We start from the raw sequence: 19,332 nt of genomic DNA on the forward strand, positions 1-19,332 counted from the left end.
GGGAAGTGAGGGTGATTGGAAAGATAGATTCACATGCTGGTAAAAGCACCTAGAAGGGAACTGGACTGACTTGTCTTGGAATGTTTCACATGCTTCACTGAAGTTGCTGAAATTCTTCCACTACAGATCCTTCTTTTGTTTTCAGGAAGAAAGAGTGTGAATTGTGCCTGGACCCGCCTTTTCTTGCACAGACATTCCAAGGTCTTAGATGACTGCTCTTCTGTGTTTAGTAAGGTGGGGGGAGGGGACGGGAAGTGCTGGGAGTGCAAACCCCTGGACAGGATGGCAGAGACCCAGGTTCCGGGCTGGGTCTATCACCGACAGACGCCACGAGCTTGGGTTGGTTACTCCACCTCCCAAGTTCTTTTTGCTCATCTGTAAAATAGCAGTAATAACAGCAAAGACCAAATACAACAGTAAGGACGGTAATGACAGACTTCTGTGGAGTTACCGTGTGCCTGGCACTGCTCTCATTGCTTTACAAATACTGTCTTATTTAATCATTTCAACAACTCAATGAAATAGGTACTGTCTGAGGCACAGAGGGCTTAAGTAACTTGCCCAAAGTCACAAAGCCAGACCATTTCACTCCAGACTATAAGCCTTTTTTTTTTTTTTTAAAGTAGGCCTCACACCTACCATGGGGCTTGAACTCACGACCCCAAGATCAAGAGTCCCACACTCTACTGACTGGGCCAGCCGGGTGTCCCAGGACTATATACTCTTAACCACGGTATTATACTACACACATAACTTTTCATAAACTGCACAAAACTCTACATAACACATAAATTATTTCATTATTAGCTCTCTTTTCCCCTCATTCATTGTTAATACAGTCTTTCTACCACCTCTGTTATCACATATCACTGTTGTCTGATTTTCTATTTAAGTTTTTCTGTTGGGGCGCCTGGGTGGCTCAGTGGGTTAAAGGCTCTGCCTTCAGCTCAGGTCATGATCCCAGGGTCCTGGGATGGAGCCCCGCATCAGGCTCTCTGCTCAGCAGGGAGCCCACTCCCCCCCGCCACCCAGACTGCCTCTTTGCTTGCTTGTGATCTCTGTCTGTCAAATAAATAAATAAATAATCTTTAAGTTTTTCTGTGTTAAAGCAGATCATAACAGTTTAGAGCCTGATAGACCTAGATGTCCATCCTGGGTTTACCTTAGGTGAGTGATTTAACTTCTGAACCTCAGTTTACTATTCTGTCAAATGGCCATGCTGTAGTAGGAACAGGAGGGAGAGTTGTAGACATTAATAGAAACATAAAGCCCCAGGCTCACTAGCTTAACAGAGTTGCTTGAAACATTTCTCTGTAGTGGAAAGCTCATGGGGGCAAGGCAGAGTCTGGCACTGCAAACTTCAGGAACCAGAAGGGGAAGGCTTGTCTTCACAAAACATATGGAAAGCCAAAACATGTGCAAATAGTCACAGAAATGCAAACACTTGCCCTTCTCATAAAATTATTTTCTTCCAGAGGCCCACAGCCTTTTGGCCCATGCCTAGAATATCTTTTTATCTCTTTTTTTAAAGATTTTACTTATTTATTTGACAGAGAGAGATCACAAGTAGGCAGAAAGGCAGGCAGAGAGAGGAGGAAGCAGGCTCCCCGCTGAGCAGAGAGCCCGATGCGGGGCTCGATCCCAGGACCCTGGGATCATGACCTGAGCAGAAGGCAGAGGCTTAACCCACTGAGCCACCCAGGCACCCAATGACTAGGCTGTTGAAGGAGCTAGTTGCTTGTCCCTCAGCAGAGAGCTGTGTTAGACAATGTCTCCCTTTGAGTGGTAAGGAATAATACTTATATGTTCTATCGAAAGGCCGAAGGGAAAGAGGACTTGTACGCTGAATGAATGCTCTACCAGCTTCATCAGAGTTAATTCAAAGACTCATGAAACCTCACTGAGTGGCATGTAGTACAGGAGTCGCCCCTTATGTGCAGGGGACACATTCTAAGACCCCCCCAGCAAGTGCCTGAAACCGCAAAAAGTACCAAGCACTGTGTATACTATGTTTGTCCCTATACACACAAACATATGGTAAAGTTTAATTTATAAATTAGGCACAGAAAGAGATTAGCAATAATAATGTTTAATGCCATAGAACAATTATAACAAAATACTGTAATAAAAGTTATGAGAGGGGCGCCTGGGTGGCTCAGTCGGTTAAGCGTCTACCTTCGGCTCAGGTCATATCTCAGGGTCCTGGAATCAAACCCTACATGGGACCCCTGCTCAGCAGGGAGTCTACTTCTCCCTCTGCTGCTCTTGTGCTCTCTCTCTCTCTCTCAAATAAATAAAATCTTTAAAAAAAAAGTTATGTGAATGTGACTCCTCTCTCTCTCTCAAAATATCTTGTATTCACCTTTCTTGTGATGACGTGAGATGATAAGATGCCTGTGTGATGAGACGTGGTGAGGTGAATGTGAATGACCAGGCATATGATGTAGCCTTAGGCTACTATTGAACTTCTCACAATCCATTAACATCACCAGGGAGATCATCTGCTTCTGGACTGGGGTTGATCGCAGGTAACTACAATTGTGGAAAGCAAACCATCGATGGAGGGCGGGAACTACTTGCAAATTGGTTTGTTTTTTTTTAAGTGTGATTAGCAGAATTTTAATGAAGAAATGCAACTCTGGGACTTGTCAGAACCCATCATAGAGGGTATGTGAACTCTCATGCACTGTGTTTGGGAGGTAAACTAGTCCGGACCCCTTGAAGGACAGTGGGGGCAGTCCCTGGTAGCATTTTAAATGTCTGATGACCCAGAGAGGCCACATCTCATTACCCATTCTAAAACAAGTCTTGCGCCATGGACGGGAGGTTATACCCACATAGCTTTAAGGCACGATGGTACAGTAAAAGCCAATAATTAGAAACAATGTAAATATCCATCCATAGGAAAATGGCTTCTTAAATTACAAAGCAGCCATTTATTAAAATGCTTTGCCACAGTTTAAAAGGATGAGGGGGAGGGAAATGAGGGTGGTCTAGAACTCACATACACAGCTTTCCTGGACATGTGGTTGAATGGAAAACCACAAGGAAGAACAATGCATTCCAAGTAGACTTTACCTAAAACATGAAAAATAACATAAAACAGAAGAGCTGTTTTCTGCAGGTCTATATATGGACAGAAACATATGAAAAAAAAAGGTCTGGAAAGATAAATGCCAACCTGATGAGAGTAAGGGTGGAGGGAAGAGTGAAAGAGACCTTATCTTTGTAAGTTTTTTTTTTTAAATAAAGGCAGTGTAATTGTGTATGATGTATATAATTACATTACATTATTTTTGCTGGACTAACAAAATCTATTCTTTCCTTCAAATTTCTTTTCTCTCAGTCATTCTTCGTTTCTGCATCTTTTTTAATTTATGTTGTCGTGTGTGTGTGTGTGTGTGTGTGCGTGCATGTGTGTGCATGTGTGTATGTGCATGCAAACAGGGCGTGGGGGGACTTGGGGGGGAGATTTTTCACTCCTTTGTCTGTTTTTCCATTTGTGGTTCCTGCTCTCAGTGTTGGTTGGTCCTGGTGCCTCCTTCTGTCCGTCCTGCTCCCCCTCCCGGACCTTATCTTCTTTCTCAGGACTTCCAGTGCCCCTTTGTCTCACCCACTTAGCATATGGTAGACCAAAAGGGAAAGAGTTTGGAAGTGGTTGGATTGAAATAAACCCAAATTCCATTTCTGCTGCTGAAACCCATGCGAACAGCAGTGTTATCCGTAATCTTTCCAAGCTCCAGTTTCCTCACCTGGAAAAAGAGGGCAGCCACGGCTTCCTCTCAGAGTTGTTCTGAGACATCAAGATCACAACCCTGACGGGGTAGTGACCTAAGTCCGTAAATACTGGTTTCCTTCCCTCTTTCTTCCTTACCTCTCTTTTGTCCTACCTCCTCACTGCCCAATCTCTGCGCTTTCCCTTAAATGACTCTATGCTATATACTGTAACTTACTGAAATATATATACTAAATTATTTATCTATGTAAAAGGGATAGTTAATATTATCCAGCATTCTTTTTTTCTAGCAACTAAGTAGAACATTCACAGCTCTCATGGGGAATGAAAAACATCAGTTTTCGGTTTTGTGTAACCCTTGCTTGACTTCTCTGTTTTATCCATGGCCCTTGATGGGGGGAGAAGGTCATTGGGTATGGGAATGGGGGGGGCGGTCTCTGTCCCTGGGCTATATTTTAGATGCTCATACTCATTCGATGACTTCGCTGGTCCTTGACAGGCAAATTTCTTTACAGCTCTATGACAATTTCTTTGTCTAGTGTCTCTGTGCCAGAGATCCTAACTGCCCACGGAGTCTGTTGTTAAAGTTACCCTGTGTAACCTACCTACGCCATCAGCATCTGCACAAGGACTGTCCCCTGTGACCACAGCAGCCCAGCCGGTGAAGGGACGAGGAGCCCTGTGCCAGAGGGCACACAAGGGGGCAGCAGAAAGCTTCCTCTCTTGCCTCTCAAACAGTACACGTGGCAATGTTTCGGATATGAAAAATACAGCATGTTCATGGGAGAATATGTTGACATTAAAGAATAGCAGAGGGAAAAAATCATCCATAATCGCACTGTCAGAGGTAATGATTGTAGCCATGTATGTGCTTAACGGCTTGAACGTATAAGATTGCTGATAGCTGGGCATTTCTAACCTACAGAAGTGACAATTTTCACGTGGTTTAACCTAATATTTCCTCCCACTTTTCTGTCTGACAAACATAAATGCACTTTTAAATAAAAATTCAAGATGAGATTATATACACATATGTGAGTGTATCTTTAAAGCCTGCCTTTTGAAACAGTCAACAAAACCAAAGGTAACCGACAGAATGGGAGAAGATATTTGCAAATGACATATCAGATAAAGGGCTAGTATCCAAAATCTATAAAGAACTTATCAAACTCAACACCCAAAGAACAAAGAACAAATAATCCAATCAAGAAATGGGCAGAGGACGTGAACAGACATTTCTGCAAAGAAGACATCCAGATGGCCATCAGGCACATGAAAAAGTGCTCCACATCACTTGGCATCAGGGAAATACAAGTCAAAATCACAATGAGATCCCACCTCACACCAGTCAGAATGGCTAAAATTAACAAGTCAGGAAACGACAGGTGTTGGCGAGGATGTGGAGAAATGGGAACCCTCCTACACTGTTGGTGGGAATGCAAGCTGGTGCAGCCACTCTGGAAAACAGCATGGAGGTTCCTCAAAAAGTTGAAAATAGAGCTACCCTATGACCCAGCAATAGTACTACTGGGTATTTACCCTAAAGATACAAATGTAGTGATCTGAAGGGGCACGTGCACCCCAATGTTTATAGCAACAATGTCCACAATAGCCAAACTATGGAAAGAACCTAGATGTCCATCAACAGATGAATGGATAAAGAAGATGTGGTATATATACATACAACGGAATACTATGCAGCCATCAAAAAAAGAGATCTTGCCATTTGCAATGACATGGATGGACCTAGAGAGTATTATGCTAAGCGAAATAAGTCAATGAGGGAAAGACAATTATCATATGGTTTCTCTTATATGAGGAATTTGAGAGGCCGGGCGGGTGTTCGTGGAGGGTGGGAAGGGAAAAAATGAAACAAGATGGGATCAGGAGGGAGACAAACCATAAGAGACTCTTAATCTTAGGAAACAAACTGAGGGTTGCTGGAGTGGAGGGGGGTTGGGAGGGATAGGGTGGCTGGGTGATAGACATTGGGGAGGTGCTGTGAATTGTTTAAGACTTATAACTCACAGACCTGTACCCCTGAAGCAAATAATATGTTATATGTTAATAAAAAATATAAATAAATAAATAAAACTTGCCTTTTAAAATGAGGTATTAATGATAGGGGTGCCTGGGTGGCTCAGTCACTTAAGCATCTGCGTTTGGCTCAGCTCATGATCCCTGGGTCCTGGGACCAGTCCCACATTGAGCTCCCTGCTCAGCAGAGCCTGCTTCTCCCTCCCCCTGCTCATGTATGCACGCTCTCTCTCTTTCTGTCTCTCTCCCTCTCAAATAAATAAAATCTTAAAAATAAGAAATATTAATGATAACAAACATGTATGTGTACACTGGCATGCCTGATACTGCTGCCGTGAGAAATGAAATGTCACTCATACAACTGAAGACCCATAGATGTCCCTCCCCAGCAGTCGCCCCTCCCTATCTCCTTAAGGTAGGCATTCTCATAAACCTGGGGTTCATCAGACCTAGGTTTATATCACACAGTACGCAGAGTAGCTTAGCATTTTTAACTTTATATAAATGATACCAAAGTGTATATATCATCCTGTGACTTGTATACCTGATTAAACATTATATTTTTGGAAATGTATCCCTATTGATACATACAGTGTTGCTCATACATTTTCAATTTTTTGCTATTAAATATACAGATTCACTATCTGCCTCTCTCCACTAGGCTGGGGGCCTCTCCATGCCGGGACTGTCTCTATTATATGTGGCTAGAGAGGCCCCACAAATGGGCTTTGAGAAAATGGATAAATACAGGAAGTAAGAGAGTAAGAATCCCTGTGCTAGAAAACCCAGCCTCCTTTGTTGGGGACCCAAGACAGAGCATCCTGATGACAAGACAGCTCTCGCATCTGGACAGGCAGACGTCAAGGCCGAATGGAACACTTCATTCAGAGGTCACCTCCCTGGTGCCAGATGCGGGTGCTAGCTAGTTTTGTCCAGAACTTCAGGGAAGGAGCAGGGGCATCAAGAAAATCTTCTAGAGGGTCCCGAGCCCACTCCTGAAAGAGGACTAGGTTCCTTCTGTCATCACAACCAAAAGCCCATATTTTCAGATAAAGACGATGGCATGGTCTCCGGATTCTCTGGTTCTATTCATCTCCAAGTTTTTCAGACAGTTCTAATTTATGGGTGATTGAAAATAGCATTGCCGGGGCCTTAGAACACAGGCAACCAAACACACACACACACACACACACACACACACACACACACGCAATTCCTTTGATAGTTAAAATCTTCCTGACCCTGATGCGTTTAAAGTTTGCCTGTAAACTGAACTATAAAACAGAAAACCATAAACCACAGGGACAATGAGACATAGTGGCCAGAGCTGAGGAGCTCTGGCATCAGACAGAGCCGAGTTAGAATCCTGACTCTTCTACTTCCCGAATGCATGACCCTGTGCGAGAGAGCTAACCTCGTCTAATTTCTGTCTCTTTATCTGCAAAACAGACACACCACCTGGCAAGCTGATGGGTATGAACTACCTGGTTTACTGCTTGGTGCACATCCTATAAACGGGAGAAACTTTTATTAGCAAGCTGGGTCAGAGGGAGCTGCCACTGACTATTGAAGCAGGCCATGGTCGTTGAGAAAGAATGAAACTCCTCACGGTTATAAAAACCCAGAATCTCACCGTGACTGCTGTTGCAAAAGCTGGCGCTCCTGCCAGCAGCTGGGAGGCATGGTTCTCAGGCCTCCTCAAGAAGCATGTCTGTCCTTTGAAAAGGTCCTGCTCTGACATCCCAGGAAGCTGTCCAGGATTCTGGACCCATTTCCCTTCTTCAGGATGATGGAAGGAATAAAAGTGTATGTATCTGCAAAGTTCAGGAGAGACCCAGACCTCGCGATATGATCTCTGGGGTAAAATGGGCTGTTCCCAAGCCCATAGGTGTCCCCTCTAATATCTCCAGCTGCAGAAGCATGACCCAGAAGTATCCTGAAAGGAAGAGACATCTGTTGGTTCCACCACCCCTACAGCTCCCCAAACAAGCATCTCTCTCTCTTTCTCTCTCTTTTCCAGTTAGAGGAAAAGAAATTGAGGTCAAATTGACCCCCTTGGAGTAGATCTATTCAAAGAAGTGAGTATCTAATTTCTGAATTTTGCGTTTAGTTAATCATGTCCCCATTTGGCTGCCATTTTAAGTTACGCTTTAAAAACGTACACACCGGGGCGCCTGGGTGGCTCAGTGGGTTAAAGCCTCTGCCTTTGGCTCAGGTCATAATCCCAGCGTCCTGGGATCGAGCCCCGCATCGGGCTCTCTGCTCAACAGGGAGCCTGCTTCCTCCCTTCTCTCTCTGCCTGCCTCTATGCCTACTTGTGATCTGTCTGTCAAATAAATAAATAAAATCTTTAAAAAAAATAAAAAATAAAAACGTACACACCATTTGATTTGATACCTAACCTAAAAAAAAAAAAAAAAAGCAAACATTATCGCATTTATTGTGGGAAAAGTAGTAAACTGCTTTCCAGGAGCTGATTTGCTAGCTGGGGAGATGGTCAGTCCACCAGGAAACAAACATACGTCTGATCTCAGACAGTGATAGCAGCATGGTGAAATGACAGAGGCTGTAAAGTCATACAAAACAGAGAGCCTTGGGGATCAGGGTGTCTGGAAAGCAAGGGGAGCAAGGAAGTCCCCTCTGAGAAGGTGGCATTTGAGCTCAGACCTTAGATCACTGTGAAAGAATTCATTTTCAAGTACTTACTTAGCTTTTTTCAAAAGCTTTGTTCCTGAAAATAAAATTTCAGGGACGTGTCTGACATCACCGTTTTCTTTTTTTTTTTTTTGAAGATTTTATTTATTTCTCTGAGAGAAAGAGAGAGAAGGCACGTGCACAAATGTGGGGAGGGGCAGCAGTAGATGGAGGACAAAGTGCTCAATCCCAGAACCCTGAGATCACAACCTGAGCTGAAGGCAGGTGCCTAACCAACTGAGCCACCCAGGCGCCCCTGATGTCAGTGGACTCTAGGTCTCCTTCATCACTGTGAGCTGGCAGAATGTTGTGGCAAACACGTGGGATTTTCCAAGCACACTGCCTCGGTTCAAATCCTGCCTCCACCATTTCCAAGCTACAGACCTGGGAGAGGTTACCTAAGCATGGGAGCCTCTGTGTCCCCATCCAGAAATGAGGATGATGAGGATTATGATGATGATTAATAATAAGGCTTTTTACAAAAGGGATGAGTAGCCACCCACCGAAAATTCATGCGTCCTCTCCCAGAGCAGAAGCTGTTGCTAACAGGCAGCTGCCCTACCATGGAATGCATTTCCCAGCCCCTCCTGCACCCAGATGCCGCCAAAACCAAATTTTTGCCACTGAGATATGAACAGAAGTGATGCGTGTCACTTCCAGGCCTGGGTCTCTGAGTCACCTCAAGAAGGAAAAGTATGCATTGCCCAGGAGCAAGGGACTAAGTCAGGGAAACACAAGCTTTGATTGTGTGCAAAGTCTGGAGCTGGAGGGTGTATGCGTGAAGCCATCCAACACCACTGCGCTTGCTAACGCAGCCTTGCCCTGTTGGAAGAAGTGCATGAGCGTGTCCCACACGGCCGACTCAAAGTGATCACTGGCTGAACATAACTGAGGTCAGAGCTTTGAATCCTATGGAATGAGCCTCATGAGATTTTGACCCCCTGCCCCTTCTCCCCCTTCCAGAAATGTTGGGAGGGTTTTTTTGTGTTTCTTTTTCTTTATTTCTTTTCTTTCTTTCTTTCTTTCTTTCTTTCTTTCTTTCTTTCTTTCTTTCTTTCTTCCTTTTTCCCCTCTCTCTTTTTTACTGTACTGGATGTTTATTTCTGGGACGATCAGTAACTATAAGAAGAGGGATATTAGGCTCCTAGGATGTAACACATTTGTATTGTCAAAAAATATATACTTTTTTAATTGCCGGGGATACAGAAGAAAAGGGTCTTGGTCAGCAATGTAATCTCTCTCCTCCTTGGGCTCAGTTCACTGTGGAATTTGAAAATCCAGAGCTTCCCCCAGAATATAAAACATCTTTTCTCTTTTTACTTCCTCTTCCCCCAGGACAATTGTTCTGTGATAGGCTTCCTTCAAGGCTTTTAGCTCTCAGGCAGCTAACCAGGAAGAAAAGAACTATATGCCTCCTGTTTTCATCCACTTTAAAATGAAGTGATGAATATAGAGCTCCCAGCACAGGAAATGACACACAGTAGAAATGTGACAAATCAGCCTGGTCTCCCTTTAGCTCATTTAACTCCTGCTGGCTCACTGTCAGCGATGACAGGACTGAAAGCTTATCTCAGCCATAATACAAATGACTTAACCGGTATTATTGTCCCCATTGAGTGAATAAGAAAATGGAGGCTCAGGAAGGTCAAATATATAGCATTCTTTTTTAAACGACTTATTTACTTATTTATTTATTTGAGAGAAAGAGAACAAGTGGGAGGGGCAGAGGGAGGGGAGAAAGAAATTAAGGAGACTTCATGCTGAGCAAAGAAGCCCAAATCAGGGCTGAATCTCACAACTCTAAGATCATAACCTGAGTCGAAACCAAGAGTCAGGCACCCAACCGACTGTGCCACCCAGGCATCCCAAATATATAGTATTATTATGCCAACAGATGTCTGGTTCATGTTTTATCTCATTTAATTCTAACAACCATATAAGAATGCAGGAGATTGGTATTATTGTACCCATTTTCCAGCTGAGAAGACTGAGGCTCAAAGAGTATAGGCAACTTTCATTCTCTGACATTTTTTAGTACTTTTGTGTGTGCCAGGCTCTGTGTTGGGGTGCTGGAAATCGACAATAAGCAATTAAGACACATTCCTTGCTCTCATTGAGTTCACAGTCTGGTGTGAGATACAGTAGATAAAGAGAAAACTTCTAGGACGGCAAGCTTAAAAATCTGATAGTGTGGGATGCTATCAGAGCACAGAGGAAGGGTCACCTAAGTCAGAATTGAGGAGAGGAGGTGAGACATGAAGCATTTTAATTTAGATTAGATGTAAATTAAGATGTGACTCATGGATAATTTAGCCAGAATGGGCACTGTGGAAGAATGTTGCAGAAATAGGGAACCACTGGGGCAGTTTCACCATTAGGTACTTGAGTCTGATTTCTTTCTATTCATTCTGTCTGGGAGTTTCTGGGCTTCATGTGCCTGTGGAGAGATATGCCTTCATCTCTGGAAATTTTTCAATCATTTTCTTCTAATACAACCTCCATTCCATTCTGTTTTTCCTCTGAGACTCTTATTATTTCCAAATTGGACATTCTATGTCACTTACCTCTTGTGTAGTTCATACCCTTTTGATTCCCTATCCTTTTTTTTTTTTTTTTTGAGATTTTCTTTACCTGTCTTACAGTATATGCTGTTATTCCTTTCTTTAGCTGTGCCTAATCTGAGGTTAAACCTATCCATTGTATTCCTAGTTTGGTTTCTTATATTTTTTAGTTTTAGAATTTCTATTTGGTTCTTTCTAAAATCTGCTACATCACTTTTTTATCACTTCCTGTTTCCTAACCAAATTTCCCAGCTGAGGTTCTATCTCCCTGAACACAGTAAGTGTTGTTGTTTGATTGTTGGTTTCAGATCATTCTTACAATAACAGTTTGTATGGATCTGTCTCTGTTGTCTGTTTTTTCTGTAGACACTTGCTCATGGTGTCTTGTCTTTTAGTGTACCTAGTTATCTTTAATTACTTGCTGCATATTGTATTCTTAAACATATTTGTTAAAATAATTTGAGGCCTAGAATGATGTTAATTTCTTCCAAAAAAAAAAAAAGATTTTCATTAGCTCATTAGCTTCTATCATATACCTCAGGGTACTAACTATCCAGGGCAATTTAAACAAAATCAAAATATTGCGGTTTTCTGGGCCATTCTAATGACTCAAAGACTAGCTAGCTATAGGCTGAGCTAGAGCTGGTTTAGTTCCACTTCACATTTTCTCCTACCACACAGCACTTTTGAGTCTCAGCTAAAAATGGAAATGGTTTACCAGGATCACTACTCTAGATGGGATTCAAAATCCCAAAAGTCCTCCTAGCTCTGGAAGGCTGCCAAAAGACAGTTCAATATTTTAGCTGTTTATTTGATACCAGCAAGTGTTCCTGAGTGAAAGTGGCCCTGAATGTATGGCTCACCTCTCCGGGATCCTATCTGTTCCCAGATCTCAGCCAGTACCCTTCACTATCTTTCTAGGTCTTTGGTACTATTAAGATGTTTTTGTATTTTGTACAGCTCATTTAAATATCTTCAGCTTTCAGCCATTACTGAATACAAAATTTTAAGAATAGTAATATGCCCAGAGATCTCAAATTTTCTGAATAGTATAGGCAGGCTTGGAAAAAGATTTGTTTCAAATCCTAGATTCTTTCTTCTACACTGCACTGCTCAATCCGGAAGATAATGTTATTGATAGACAGATGATAGATAGATAGATAATAGATAGGTATGTAGACAGATGATAGATAGATAAAACTAACACTTACTAAACCCCCAGGCTGTAAGGCACTCTGTTCAAAGTGCTTTAGATTTTTAAACTCATTTAATCTTCAAAACAATCTTATGAGTTAGGTACTACCGTTATTCCCATTTTACAGATGAGGAAATTGAGGCCTAAAAAGATTAATAAATTCATCCAAAGTCACACAGCTAGCAAGAATTGAGCTGGAATTCAAACATGAGTCCAAGTCCAGAGCCTGTGTTCCTAACTACAAAGTTTTAAACAAAACTGTCCTATTTTCAAGAGCCTGAGAATCACAGATCCTACTGCATAGATTCAGGCACAAATATCAATTCTAGGACTATTGATTTCTGCAAGATGAGTTTCATTCTATTTCTACCTACACCTGCCTAACAAAGTCTTCAGTTCCAGGTATCAGGAAGGGTTTTTTTGAAAACACATCTTCAGTTCTATAAACCACAACCATCTGCATTACCTCCATCAGACACTACCCTCCAAGGGAGACCAAAAGAGTTCACAGGCTAATCAGTGCTCCCGCCAACCTCATAAGTTGAAAAAAGGGTGAGGCAGTAAAGGGGAAAATGTTTTATTGTCTCCATTTTGCAAAGGCAAATTCCAAGCCAAAGTGGATGAGTCATCCACAGAGATCAGAATCCAACACCCGGTCTGTTCCACCCGTCTGAATTCCCTCCTACCATGGGGGACTTTACCCCATAAAGAAAGCCACTTCTCTTCCAAGAAATATACAAAGTAGACTGTGGGCCACCAGGGACAGGGCAGTGGGAGACAGATGCATGCAAGATCCGTGAGTGTCCCTAGGGAGTAGGGGATCCCATATCTTGAATTTTTAGGACATTAATAATCATCCAAATTAGTATTAATGGAGCATTCACCACTGGGCTAAGGCACCTGTATGTATTTTTTAAATCCTTGGACAACCCTCTAATGAAGATTCTGTTCTTATTCTCACTTTCAGATTAGGAAACGGAGACCTGGGAAGGGCCTTATGACAACTTGCTATGACCACCTAGTTAGGAAGAAGCAGCCCTTTGGTTTGACCCTCTGAAATCAGTGATCCTCCATTGCCTTTCTTTCCCCACCTCCAGACCTGTTTCTGGATACTGAGAGACAGAGTAGGGACATGGGGCTTCCTTGGGGCCTGGGTTCACACAGAGTCACAGCTGAGGGAGCTGAACCCCAGAGCAAAGGACACCAGGAAGAGAAGAGGGTTTCCCTGAAAACAGCAGGGTGGGTGCAGACTGACGTGTTTGTCAACGTGACAGTCTGGACACACCTGGAAACAGCTGCTCCACCCCCCAGTGGCTGCTAATGGGGCAAGTGCCGCCAGGTCACATTCTTACAGTTACTCTCTTCTCATTTCTTCAGAGCTGCATGAAGGCCAAGTCCCATCAAAGGAGCTCCCAAGGATCCCTATCCCCATCTTATCTGAGGATAAAGCTTCAAATATATTTTGGCACTGAGGCCCACCCACTGGGAAGACCTTTGTCACCCCAAAGAAAGCGCTGCCCCAGGTTCATGAGCTGAGTGGCTTTGGAAGGGAATCCCTGCCCCCAAATACTTCTCTGACCTTGACATACCACACTGGCTGGAATTCCACCAACAGAGGTGTCCTCCTTTGCTGAAAAAAATAGTAAAATCTCTTTCAAATTCTGGGAATGTAAACATTCCCAGAAAGGGTCCTGAATTTCTGTCAATCTTAATTTTTTCTCCCATAAATACTTCTTTTCCCAGATTTTTGGAACCTGCTACCATCTGTCTGCTGAGAGTCTGACCCATAAAAGGTCCCTAATAAATATAGTATCTGTTTGTTATCTGATGAATGCTCAAAAATGGCTAAACACATAAACAAGAAGCAGCCTAAAATTAGAAAGGAACCTCAAAGAGATCCCTGCTTCATCCAATCTTTCTCTTTCTCTCTTTTTTTAATAGAGTTAAACATACAACAGAGTTGCATTAACTTGTTCTTTGTGGGGGCATACACACGAGTTTTACAATGTTCCACAAAAAGTACTGTGACTAAAGATACTTCTGCACCAGAGCAATTTTTTAAATCACTGGGTTTGGAGGCTAGGGCCTGCTGGCATTCATTAATACTTTAGAACAAACTATTTTATGAAGCTGTCTTTCTCCAAACACCTTTCTGGGTGTCTCAGCATCAGCAAGAACGTCTATGAAAAGGGCTCAGTACACACCCTGGCACCAGAATGTAAGCTCAGAATATATTGCAACTGATATTCTTAGTATTGGGGGCCTTGAACTTGGAGACTTTTTTTAACATTTGGTCTGGATTATCTTAATCCCATCTAATTCTGTCTCTTAAGGAGCAAGAATCCTGATGGAGCAGAAAGTGGGAGAGGAGAGAAGCCACAGGCTGGAGCTCCATCTGTAAAGTTGGTGGGCACTGCTAGGTGATTTCTAGTGCCCCTTTCCAGTACTCTGTGATGGGAAAGTAGTAGAGAAAAAAGAGGGTACGTGTTGGAAAGGAGTTGTCTGAAAGGCTAGAGGAAGGTGCTGAGCCCCTGAGGGCCATGTTGATTATCTCATTTATAGGAACTAGTCTATAGATCCTGCCACACAGAGAGCAGGGGGGAGAACGGCCACTTAGAGAGACCATCTGGTCACCTCGTCCTAGATTTCCCACTACAACCTCGTCTCTTCCAAATCTATGCCAAGGAACTAACATGGTGCCCAGGGCATGGTAGGCACCCCACAAAAGTTTTTTGGCTCAAACATAATTATGCTTTCATTTTAGAAAATGGGGGGGGGGATAACCACAAAGTATAAAGAGAAGAATATCCATCATTCATGAGCCCATTGCCAAGAAATACTAATAGAAAAAATAAGTAATATTTATTGGGTGATGATCATGTGCTGAGCACTTTATATGCTCTGTCTCCTTTAGTCATGTAATTAGCCACCGCTGACATTTCAGATTTCCTCCCAGGTTTTTTTTTTTAAATACAAGATAAATATTTTTGATAGTTGTACTAAGCCCTTTGTATATGTTTTGTTATCACACTTCTCACTATTATTTCTTATAATCCTCACAACAGACTTGGGAGGTATCTGTTTCTTCTCCTATTTTATAGATGAAATCACCCATGCTCTGGAGGTCAGTGACCTAAGGTCACAGAACTAATAAATGGCAGCGCTGGGATTTCAACCAGGATTGAACTGGCAGTAACGCCCATGGTTTTGTCCAATAGCTGCTCTCTCGCTCGGCTTCCTAGGTGTTCTCCCTTGTAGGGTGTGAGTGAGAAGCAATGGGCTGATTGTTCCCAGGGAGTCCTAGTGACAGGTCTTTGACACAGCGCAAGGGTTAAACACCTGTAAGGTTTGGATGTTACTGTAAATGGCCAAAGAGACCCTTAATTCATACCACCCATACATCCAATGGGATAGTCGTCTCATACCCAATGACCCAGCCAGAAAGGTATGGGCAGTGCCAAGGACCAATCAGGGTAGTAAGCAAGGACTGAGTTCCCAAGAATTGATAAATATCACTTTTATCACTTGTTTAGTCAGTTCAGCCAGATAAAGAAGTGAACTTACCTGTATCCTGAGTCTAGGGTTGCCAGACAAAATCCAGAATATCCAGTTAAATTTGAATTTTGCCATTTGCTCAGCCACAGTCAACATTCTAGATGTACTTACATGTGTGAGTATAGAAACATGCTTACACTAAAATATCTGCTCTGGGAGCCTGGGTGACTCAGTCGGTTGGGTATCTGACTCTTGGTTTTGGCTCAGGTCATGATCTCATGGGTGGTGGGATTGAGCCCTGTGTCAGGCTCCACACTCAGAGGGGAATCTGCTTGAAATTCTCTCCCTCTGCTCCTCCCCCAATTCGTGTTTTCTCTTATTCCTTCTCTCTCAAATAACTCTTTAAAAAATAAAAAAATGTATTATCTGTTTTTTATCTGAAGTTGAAATATAACTGGGAATCCTATGTTTTTATTTGTTAAAGATGGCAGCCCTGTGGGACGCCTGGGTGGCTCAGTTCATTAAGCAGCTGCCTTCGGCTCAGGTCATGATCCCAGCGTCCTGGGATCGAGTCCCACATCGGGCTCCTTGCTCGGCAGGGAGCCTGCTTCTCCCTCTGCCTCTGCCTGCCACTCTGTCTGCTTGTGCTCACTCTCACTCCTCTCTCTCTCTCTGACAAATAAATAAATAAATAAATAAATCTTAAAAAAAAAAAAAAAGATGGCAGCCCTAGAAAGAGGCCCCCTTTGGTTTTATTCTGTTTTCTTTTTCTCCTCCCCATTCATCTTCAACTTCCGCTTCTGTTCTTCTCTCCCACCATAACCACCCAAATTGATTTTAATTAATATAAGTCCATCTAATTAACCTTTCATTGGTTTATTTTGATGTATACATAAATGCAAAACTGTATCATATGGACTTTTTTATAATCCACATAATGGAATTGCACTATAAATCTCATTCTGTTCCTTCTTTTATCCTCAACACTTTCTTCTTGAGATCTACACATGTTGCTACATATACATCTGGACCATTAGTTCTGGATTGTACATAACATTTCATTGAATGTATAGACCAGATTTTACCTAATAGTTCCCCAGTGGTAGACATCAAGGAAATGTCTACCTCCTGGCTTCAATCTAGGTCAGATTGTGTGCACATATGGTGTGTGTCAAATCGATCTTGCATTATTTGTATTTCTCTATCTTACAGATGTGTATCAGAGAGTTTTTCAGAGGAGCATTATTAAGAGTGGGATGGCTTTTTCAGTAGGATACACACATACGTGATATTCGAACTATTTAACAGCCATTGAGATGCAAGCACTGCCAACTCAGAATCAGCACTGCCCCTGAACCGGATTGGTACCCACAAGCTGGACATTTGCCTTGCATATGCACAAACACAGTTTCATTAGCACAACTAGAGTTATTCAGGAATGGCTCTGCCAGTATGCACTCCACCAGCAGTGCATGAAGATCCCCTTTTTTTCCAAATGCTGTCACCATTTGCAACTACTAGTTTTTCATTTTTGCTAAACTGATGTGTCTAGTTACTCTCATTGTTGTATTTATTTGTTTTCTCTGGTTATTCGTTCTTTTTCTTCATCTACTTTCCCCCTTTATTTGGGTTTCCCCTTTATATCTATCAATTGCCTGTTCATGCTTTTTGCCCAGTATTCTACTGAGTCTCCATACTTTTTTCCCTGCAGATGTATAGGACTTTCTTGTATTGCCAAGGAATAACATTGTCCAATAGAAATATATTGTGAGCCACATATGTAATTAAAATTTTTCTAATAGCCACATTTAAAAAGTAAAAAGAAACAGGTGAAGTTAATTTTGACAATATATTTATTTAATTCAATATGTCTAAAATATTTCAAAATGTAAACAATTTAAAATTACTCATACACATTGCATTGCTTTATGCATGCTAAGTCTTTGAAATCTGTTATCTGTTATACACTTACAATGCAGTTCAATTTGTACTAGTCACATATAAAGTATTCAAAGGCAAATGAGGTTAGTGGTATATTCAATAGTGGAGGCCTAGAACCTAGACTTGAGGGAATAATTCTCTGTTGGTTTAAGCTGAAAATTTCTCCTTCTAGTCCATCCATCTGTTGACTTTGTTTATGGTGTCCTTTGTTTTAAAAAAATGTTAGTGTGTATGTAGCTAAGTCCATTTTTTCCCAAAACATTGTGTTTCACACTCTTGTTTTTGAAATCCATACCCATGCCAATATGTCCAAGATATAATCTTACACTTTTCTTCTATTAGCTTTATGGTTTTTATCTTTTGTAAGTAGGTCTTAAGTCCATGGGGGATTTTTTTTTCATATTGTTGGGAAGAGATTCAACTTCTTTTTATAGAATGTGTGGTTTTCCCAACACCATCTGCTAAATAATCTGTCCTCTCTCAACTCATTTGCGAAGCCATGTCTATCATACATCAGCCTGACATATATGTAGTCTGTTTCTGAGTTCTCTGTTCTGATATGTAATTACCACCCTTGTGTTTTAAATATAGTGATTAAATTGCAGAAAATTGGGTTGGGGGGCACCTGGGTGGCTCATTTGTTTAAGCATCTGACTTCGGCTCAGGTCATGATCTCAGGGTCCTGGGATTGAGCCCTATGTCAGGCTCTGTGCTCAGTGGAGAGTCTGCTTCTCCCTCTCTCTGCCCCTCCCCCATTCGTGCACATTCTCCCTCTCTCTCTCTCTCCTCTCTCAATTAAATAAATAAAATCTTTTTTTTTTTTTTTATTGCAGAGAATTGGGTTAAATGGCCCAAAGTCATCCAAACAGTAAGTGTTGGACTTATGATTTAAACCTGGGTATTTCTGATACTGTTCCATTAGCACTGTATGTGGCTCCATGTAACAGAAACCAGACTACAGTGGCTGGAACAAAGGGATTTCTTTTTCTTACGTACCGAGAATTCTGGAGATAGACCATCCAATACAGGGATAGTGGTTCCAAGATACCATTCAGGATCCAGGAGCCCTCTATCTTTCCAACCAGCCATATTAGTGTGTGGGTTTTGTCCTCATGATTAAAAGATAGCTGCTGCACCTCCTAGAATATGTTCTCATTTCAAGAAGGAAGAAGCGGAAAGGGAGAGAACAAAGACGAAAGTGCACCCTCTGAATCTATGCCTTTTAATCAAGGAAATAATTGTTTTTCTGCAGGTATGACCAATAGATCTTTGCTACCATCTCCTTGGGAAGATAGGCCACAAGCACATGCCTAGCTGCAAGGGAACCTAGAAAATGGGGTGGTGGGGGGAGTGTTAACTTTTTTAGCTGGGATAATTGCCCTTATTTTAGACTGTTTGGACTGTTATAACAAAATACCATAGACGGGTGACTTTAAAACATGAGAAATTTATTTCTCACCGTTCTGGAAGCTGGAAAGCCCAAGATCAAGGCCATGGCAGATTCTGTGTCTGGTAAGACCCCATTTCCCAGTTCATGAGCAACCTCACATGGCAGAAGGGCTGAGGCCTATTTCATAAGGGCACCAACCTCATTCATGAAGATGCCACCTCATGACCTAATCACCTCCCAAAGCCGCCCCCCCTCAAATATCATCACACTGGGGATTACCTTG

This window comes from Martes martes (genome assembly GCF_963455335.1).
Source record: "Martes martes genome assembly, chromosome: 4".
NCBI lineage: Eukaryota > Metazoa > Chordata > Mammalia > Carnivora > Mustelidae > Martes > Martes martes.